Below are 9,371 nucleotides of genomic sequence, written 5' to 3' on the forward strand. Positions count from 1 at the left end.
AAATTGAGAAACAGTATACCGGCTTGGATTGAAACAGAAATTGAAGTACTCGTGTACTCTCTGAAAAGATAATGTTTCAATCCTCTTGTTTCATTTAACATAAATAAAACTAGTCGAATGTGATTCTCTACATTTCTTGTTTTTTAATTGCATCTTCCTTCTTCTCTATTTTCCGCTAAGGTAAATATACAAAACAAATATTTATACAAATATTTATACTTAACAAATTGAATCTAAATTGTTCATTAAAACAAAAAATTTGACAAAATTTATGCAATATTTAACGGCTGTTTTCTACAAAACAATACATGTTGTCGTTTATTCTATTATTAGTTTCTTTTCCTAATTAATCTGTTTATCTATTTACTTATTCTTATTTTATTTTATTTTACTTTATTTTTAATTTTTTCTAATTAAGCCGATTATTCTAATATTTTAAATTTCCCAATTCTTTAAGATTAAAGTAAATAAATTTATCCTCTATACGTATTCATTCGCAGTACGTTGTCAAATCTTAGAGTGAAATTACAATGATATTGATATATACAATCCTGTATGATTTATAAGCAAATTCCACCATTATGGTAATTTACGATACTTCGGTAGAACTTATTTGAAATGACACACCGCCCCTACAAAAAGTTTTCGACTACAGCATAATTTTATTATACTTTTATATTGAGATATATATTGTATCTTTAATGTTGTACTTATATCGTGCAGGTATAATATTTAATGCTACGAATATATAGCTGAAATTGCAAGTAGAATATAAGTTGCACACAAAAGTTAGGAATGAAGTATAAAATGCAAATAGAAATAAAATGTATAATTGGAATAGAAAATACATATATAATTATAAGAAAAAATTACAATTTGATGAAATTCTATTGATAAACACAGTGTATAAAGACATCGTTGAAATAAATTTTTAAATTGGATACACAGAAATAATACATGAGAAATTATTGTAAAAGAATTCTTATTTTCAATAAATGATTCATTTAAATGATACAAATTAAGCATATTTCTAGCGATGGATAATTTAGAGATTCCCTTGAAAGTATTAAGAAAGTATTAATCATGTTCTACATTGATTACAATTTTTGTTTAGTGATAATAATATTAGGACAGAAATGTGAGAAAAATAAACACAGAAGGAAAGGAAGACTAGAATTGATATATGCCATATGCGAAAGAAAATTAAGTAGAGATGGAAGAATATATAATAAATTGGAATAACATTATCAGGAAAAGTTAATAGATATACCATTGAATCACAGTATTAAATTCTATAATCATTGCTTTAGAATATTACATCAAACACATGCATCATTTGAATTAAATTTGTCGACTACCGACCACTACGTATGTTCGTTTTTTTACAATAACGAATATATTTGGTATGCAGCGAATAATCTTTCTCCATCTAAACATATTAAAACAATCATATTCAAATAATTTATAAGCACTTAGAGTTTATAGGAAAAGCGAAGTCGACTTAAGTCAAATGATGCACTCTGTATTGAGAAAGTAGGTCATTCAAGTAAGCGAACCAGCAATACAAATTCAACTCGAGCACATTGTTGGTCTTATTTTTCTCAATCCGTATTCCAAATCAAAGCGTTTGAGGTAAGTGTATCTAACTATATGTGTCCGGTTAAGTTTATACATACAGGATAATTCGTAACTAGTGGTCTAGGTCGAGAAATAAGTCGAATATATGGAATAAAATTTTTTCATGTGATGCTTTGTTTCTGAGAAAATAGAGTTCGAAAACTTATGAAGTATACACACACTTGATTAACTATTGACTAAGTATAAGTAAAAGGAGAAAGTCCCGCTAGCCGAATTCGATATTGATCGAGTCAAAATCAAGAAGGCGATGACTGGGAGTATCATTCTAGAAGTTTCCGGGGACCAAGAGAGGGAGAAGGCACCCGCGCTTGGAGCGCGGTTGACACAAGCCCTGCACCCGATCACGGTGAAAGTTGCGGCCCCAACAAGAACGGCGGAGCTGAAGGTAATTAGGATCGACATCACGGTCGGCAAGGAGGAACTTTGGGACACCCTCTCTCTGGGCGAGGGCCAGAGGATGCAAGGCACTGGAAGTTCGAGTAGGAGACATCAGGACCTCCAGAGGTGGCCTTGGGTCAACCTGGATAAGGTGTCCGATAGCAACAGCGCGGAAACTATGTCAAGCGGGAAGAGTTCTTGTGGGCTGGTCAATGGAGAGGCTCGAAGCCATCCCGAAGAGGCCCTCAAGATGTTAGATGCTTAGAGCTGGGACACATGTGAGTAACCTGCGGATCTACAGTAGAATGGGAGCATCAGGTCAAGAGTTGTCCTGCCTCCGTGGCCAGGTGCCCGCTCTGTGTGCTTCTTGGTGCGTCCGCCACCCACAGAATGGGAGGGGCGGCATGCGTTCCGCCCAAACTAACTAAAACTAAAGAGAGGAGTCGGATTCGGCAGCCTGCTACGGACAGGAGGGAGAGTGACAACGCGAGAGATTTACCGCAAGAAGAGGAAAAGATCACGAGTGTGGCAGATGGCTGGGGGGGGGGGGGGGGGCCATGGATATGGACTTAGTAAAGTAGATTCATGCGGCTCCTCCAGACCAAACTGAGGCGATCGAAACGGGCACAAGGCCTGCTTTTCCAGACGATAAGGGAAAGCAGTATTGCCCTGCTCTGGTGGTAGCCGAGCTCTATCGTATACTAGACATCCCTAACTGAGTCGGAGACCTGGACGGCTTAATCGCTATGACGTGGACGTCAGCAACGGGCACACCCGCCGGAGAGATCCTACCCCAGCAGGACAACGGGTATGCCGCGATCGAGTAGGCTGGGATGGTGGTGGTGGGCGTATATGTGGCCGAACAGTGGCCTGGTCGCGTTGGCGGAGTTCCTGAACGGGGTTGGCGATTGCGTAAGACGACGATACCTTTCACATCAGGTGTTCGTCCTGGGAGACTTTAATGCTCACTCCTAGCAATGGGGGAACACAAGGACAGATACTCGTGACTGGGTGCTGTCAGACTGGGCTGCAGGCCCAGAAGCTCGCCCAGTACATGCGTAGCATGGAGAGGGTGTTTCGCCGTCGATATTACATGGGGTACCCCCAATGCCTTCCGACGCGTCTCAGGATGGAGAGTAACTGAAGGGGTTGAGACTCTCTCAGACCACCTGTATATAGCCAACGCCCTGGCCGCGCTGAGTGCACTCGTTCCCGTCAGATCACGAAAGTTAAGCAGCGCCGGGCACAGATAGTACTTGGATGGGTGATCGCCTGGGTCTCCGTCTGGCGTTGCCCCGTGGGGTTCGGGCTTCGGCGCTTGGCGGCTCAGCGCCTCGTCAGACAATGGTCACACACCGCTCCATCAGCGATGGTATTAGGCGCGCGGAGATTAGGCCCCGTTGCGACGCTCACAGCGGTTCCCGGGCCTCTCTCGATCGCAGCCGGGACGGTTATCGTGGAGGTTTTAGTCGGTCGGAGTCCGACATTACCACGCCGCTTTCCCCAGAAGCGATCTGACGTCCGTGCGGATTTCCTCCACGTAAAATATAAAAAAAAGACCACCTGTATATATTCATGGAGGTCGGGCCGGAGACAATGCCTGCGAGAGGGTTAGGTTGGGGTTAGGTTGGGGTTAGGTTGGGGTTAGGGGTTGTCAGCGCCCGCTTAGCCGCGGTGGAAACGTTAGTTTCCCACCGATCACATGGGTTAAGCAACGGTCGCCGCGGCACGGACAAGGATGGGTGAACGTTCGGCGGGCGCTGACGAAGAGGAAGGAGGCGCACCGAAGCCATTTTTCTGGGGACTCTCCAAGGAGCACGAGGCAGGCAGAAGCCCCCGGGACACAGGACTACCCTGGGGAAAACAGGCGGCGCCGTCGCGGCCGCCGTAGGAGCACGTGGAAACCAGGAAGAGGCGTCAGGGGACGGGGTCCCCAGGAGGACGCGGTAGGAGCGAGGCGCTAGGGGGTGTGGTCCCCCCTAGCGGTCCAAGAAGAGCAGGATGCCTCCCTTCGATGAGAAGGAGAGATAGACGCCCGGGGGTGACCGGTAGTAATTCGGAAGAGATCCCGGGTGCATCTCGACTCAGGCGTCAGGATAGGCCACCGTGGAGTTTTAGTCGGTAAGAGTCCGACACTACCCGCTAGCGGGTGTCCATGAGGATTTTCCACGTTAAAAAAAAAAAGAAAAAAAAAAGGTTGGGGTTAGGGGAACGGAACGCTCCCGCCCGCCACCAAGATGGCGCCTCAAGGATAGAGACAGCGAGATGCTCCAGACAATAGCCATTGTCGCGGCCTAGAACTTGGACGCCCGTACAGAGGAGACAAGCGTGGACGAGGAGGCGGAGAACCTTCGCCGAGACAAGAAAGCGGCATGTGATGCGTCAATGGCGCGTTCCGTGCCTGGGGCTAGACAGAGCGGGAATGTGTACTGGTGGACCCCGGAGATCGCAGAGCTACGGGCGAAGTGCATTCGGGCCCGCGGACGGTTCCAGACAGCCTGCCGTCGGCGGCTACGAGACATATAGAGAGACGCGACGCATCTTACAGCGGAGGATGAGAAACACTAAAGCTCGATCTTGAATAGGCTTCATCCAGTCAGTCTAATCCGACCCGTGGGGACATTGCCCCAGGATGGTGATGAAGAAAGTGCGTCCAAGGGCTCCACCACTGACGGCAGACATGGACCCGGAATTGCTGGAGGAGTCCACACTGATCGCACACTGATCCCGGTACAGGAGGAAAGCCCGGAGCAGCCGCGCACTACCTCGACTTGGACAGTGGAGTGGAGGGAGGAACTAGGGACTGCGGAGGAGGAGATGCTGGATGCGGCGAAGAAGATGGTCGAAAGTACTCTTTCCACATTTGCGATGCAAATGGTTTCTGTTGCAGTAGTTTTTTGTGTGTCCATATTGTTGACACCGCATGCATTGTGGTATGTCTTTTTATGTCTGGGTGGCTCGACTGTGATTATTGTGTTTGATTTTTTTAGTTTCAAATATTTCTTTGTTGTTACTTTTAGGTTCAAGTTCTATTAAAAATAGCGGTAATGGTTGTTTAGTATCAAATCTGATTATATTGTAGATCGTTCTTACCTGGTGTCCAATCGTGGCCAATTCCTCGCATATTTTGTTTGTATCTGTTTTAGGGTTTATTTATTTAGGTTTGTATTTGTTTTAAACCTCTGATTACTGCTTTGTAGCTTTTGTCAGATTTAGGTTGGTAAATATGATACCCAGCGTTATTTTCCTTTAGCGCTTTTGTCACTTTTCCTATAGGTTTCTGGGGTATTAGTTTGTACTTTTACTTGATCCAGTTTGAGCTGTTTAATGGTGTAGTTTTCTTTTCCTGCCGTTCTGTTTGGCAGATCAATGAGGGGGTCTATTATTTTAGCGTCTATGTAGATTGGTGGTGGCTTGGGGGTGTGTGTTCTTGGTTTTTCTGTAGGGTCTGTGTCCATCTCTTCTGTGAGTGAGCTGAAGGAGTTTTGTGTGGGAATTTCTTGTAGCCATTGTTGTCTTTCTGTTTCTGTAGTCCTCCTAACATTTGTGTTTGTATTTATTTTTCTTTTTTTGCTGGGAGTTATAGTCTTCCAGCTTTCGTTATGTTGTGGTAGATCCTTGTTGATGTTCTTTTCGTCGTCTTTTTGTATGATTTCCATCTCTATTTCGTTTGTATTTGAGCAGTCCTGTATTTCACTTGTTGGTTTATTTGGGCTCTGTTGGTCTACTGTCCTCTTTATAGCGTATGTCTCTCCTTTGTTTAGTATTCATATTGTTGGTATCTTTTGGATGTTTTCCATCATCGATTGGTTCGGTCCCTTCTCTTTCACTCTTGTCGCGTTTACGGAGGTACTAGTTTTCACGTCCGCATAGCTCGACTGCTCGGGCAGAACTGTGTAAGAAGGTATAGAGAAAGAATAACAACGCACCCGAGTCGACTGGCAGCGGAAACGGCCTACACATCAAGCATAGAAAGAAGACCAAAGAGGAAACACCCAACAGATCTCACAAAGGACATAACCTAACAAACACGATGATGGTACCCCGCTGGGGGTAGCCACCCACATGTTCTATTATTATACCACTAATCTATAATATTTTACCAAATGTCTTACTGGACAAATTGTAAAATTTAAATAAATAAATTAAAAAAAACTTATTTTTACAAATCTCCGTTGATTCGAAATTGTAAAATCACGTTACAGTCCTCTTTATACTTATTTTCTTTGCACCTGTACGAGGAAGATTTCGCATTTAGTGAGCAAATTATAAAATGTATAATACAAAATATTTGTATTAAAAATTAATTTAATACAGCTTATCAACTACAACTACGAGGCTGAGTTCTGAATATTTCTAATTTTTGTTCATTTTACCTGAGGGGTTGCAGTTTCTACATTGTAGTTATCACACAATACACTTGGCACTGAATAAAGACTAACGCGTCCTTTACTTTGCTTATTTTGCAAACTTAAATTACCATTACACTTCAAATTCTCTCAGTTCAACAATCCGTCTTTATTCGCAAACTGTATCTTTTGCTCTATATTTTCCTTCAAAACTGACACAATATACCGTTTTTTGGCTGTCGTCATTCTTGCCAAATTTTTTATCTTATTTTCCTGCCTTTTTTCTGCAAATCTGCTATTTGCAATGCGAATTCTCTCAGACATTGTGTTAAGTTGAAATTTTGTCATTTATACCGAATGCTATCCGTAAACTATGAAGCTCGATACTAACAAGCGACTTTCGTCCGCGCAATACCGTTGCAATATGTCTGTCTTAATAAATCACTTGCTATCGCTACTAACACTCATCGTGGAAAAATTAGCACGCCCCGACTCAAAATAAAACCAAGGCGCATAGCACTCTGGAACGCCAACGGTCTAGCGCAACACAAACTTGAACTAGAACTCTTCTTAAAACACCAGCAAATCGACGTAATGTTCGTATCGGAAACCCACTTCACCGACAAGAGCTACCTGAAAATAAATGGTTACAAATTCTACCATACCCAACACCCCAGCGGAAAGGCCCACGGTGGCACCGGAATAATAACCAAAGCAAGTATTAAGCGCTACGAACTTCCATCATTCCAGAAAGACTACCTCCAAGCAACAAATGTAGCAATAGAAGACTGTCATGGCTTAATCACCACCTCAGCAGTATACTGCCCTCCCAGACACGCCATCGCCAAAGAAGACTTTGATAACTTCCTGGACACCCTGGGCAATAGATTCATAGTTGGAGGAGACTATAACGCCAAGCACATCCAATGGGGCAGCAAACTGGTTACAGCAAGAGGCAAAAACCTCTTAAACAGCATAATAAACAACAACCTCAACTACCTCACCACATACGAACCCACATACTGGCCCACTGACACCAACAAAATACCCGACCTTCTCGACTTCTTCATAACTAAAAATATCCCATCAAGACACGTCCAGACCAACTCCTCGGCTGATCTCTCCTCTGATCATTCTCCCGTGATAGCAACAGTCAGTTCAACAATCATCGAGAATACACCTAATGGCTCCATTCACAACCAACACACCAACTGGCAGCTCTTCAGAGAAGTCTTTACACACTCAACCTCAGCCTTCACCCCACTAAAAACAAAGGAAGAAATCGAAGCAGCCACGGAATACTTAAACACGAGCATAATAAACGCAATCCGCCTCTCCACACCGACAAAGCCATCTAACAGCAAACAAGAATATCCCCAATACATACTAAAAAAAAATAGCAGAAAGTCGTAGACTAAGAAGAGTATGGCAGACCTATAGAACACCGGATGACAAACGCAAACTAAACAACGCAACTAGAAAGCTATCCGCCGCCCGCAAGGTGGATGGGCGCGAAGCCCTATAGAAAAAGCCGACCTGTTTGCAAAACACTTGTCAAAAGTATTCAAACCCCATTCCCCCCAAGCCGCCGCGGACGTTACTGAATACCTGCACACCCCCTTCCAAATGTCCCCTCCTGTCGAACCCTTCTCCTCTGCAGAGACTATAGAAACAATCAGTCGCCTAAACCCCAAGAAAGCAGCAGGACACGACCTTATAGGCAATAGAGTAATCAAGGAACTTCCCACAAAAGGGATAGCATTCATCACATCGATTTTTAATGCTATCCTTCGCCTGGAACACTATCCTAAGGCTTGGAAAATCTCATTGATTACCCTCATCCCTAAACCCGGTAAATCGATATACGAAACCTGCTCCTATCGCCCAATCAGTCCTTTACCTACCCTGTCCAAACTATTCGAGAAGATGCTCACGAACCGACTCCTTCCAATCCTAGAGAACTTGAAAACACTCCCAGATCACCAATTCGGCTTCCGAAAACATCATTCTACAGTAGAGCAAATCCACCGCTTAACTCATACGATCAGCCAAACACTCGAAAAGAAAAAATATTGCTCAGCGGTTTTCCTAGACATCCAACAGGCATTCCACAAAGTATGGCATGAAGGGCTACTATACAAGCTTAAAAAGATCCTACCTCACCCCTACTATTCCATCCTAAAATCTTATCTAACCAATAGACAATTCATGGTTAAATGCCTAGACGCCACTTCCGCAACATTCCCAATAGAATCCGGCATACCCCAAGGTAGTGTCCTCGGACCCCTGTTGCTCTCCATCTACACTGCCGACCTACCTATATCAAACGATATAACAATAGCGACATTTGCAGACGACACAGCGCTATTAGCTACACTCATCCTCAGCCTCATCCACTCTCCAGCGAAGTCTCGACTCCATGGAAAAGTGGTTTCACAAATGGGGCTTCAAAGTCAACGAAAAGAAATCCTCACATGTAACCTTCACGCTCCGAAAACAAACCTGCCCCCAGGTCACCATCAACAATGCAACAGTTCCTAGCAGGGACACAGTCCGATACCTGGGCATGACCCTGGACAGGAGACTAACGTGGAAGACACACATCTCAGATAAAACGAAGCAAACTAAACAAACTAAAAAAACTCTATTGGCTCACGGGCCGACGCTCCAAACTAAACATACAGAATAAAATTACCCTCTACAAGACCGTAATAAAACCTGTCCTGACCTACGGAATCCAACTATGGGGAACAGCAAGTAACTCCAACATCGAAATACTACAACGATTCCAATCGAAAACGCTAAGAGCCTTAATAGACGCACCTTGGTATGTTACCAACGAAACCATCCATCGCGACCTCAAGATACCTACAGTCAAAGAGGAAATAGCAAAATATAGCGACAGATACAGCAAAAGAATTAACAAACACCGAAACCCCCTAATCACTGGACTGCTCGATACGACGGACCAGATTCGCAGGCTGAAGAGGCACTACCCGCTAGACC

The 9,371-nt window shown here is 43.9% G+C and overlaps 1 pseudogene; it reads left to right on the top strand.

Moving 5' to 3' along the window:
* Positions 1–3,194: 3,194 nt before the first annotated feature.
* On the top strand, positions 3,195–3,312 carry LOC117242031 (annotated as a pseudogene).
* The last annotated feature ends 6,059 nt before the right edge of the window (positions 3,313–9,371 follow it).

The sequence above is a fragment of the Bombus vosnesenskii genome, unplaced genomic scaffold (assembly GCF_011952255.1).
Source record: "Bombus vosnesenskii isolate JDL3184/JDL3185 unplaced genomic scaffold, Bvos_JDL3184-5_v1.1 scf7180000016262, whole genome shotgun sequence".
Lineage (NCBI taxonomy): Eukaryota > Metazoa > Arthropoda > Insecta > Hymenoptera > Apidae > Bombus > Bombus vosnesenskii.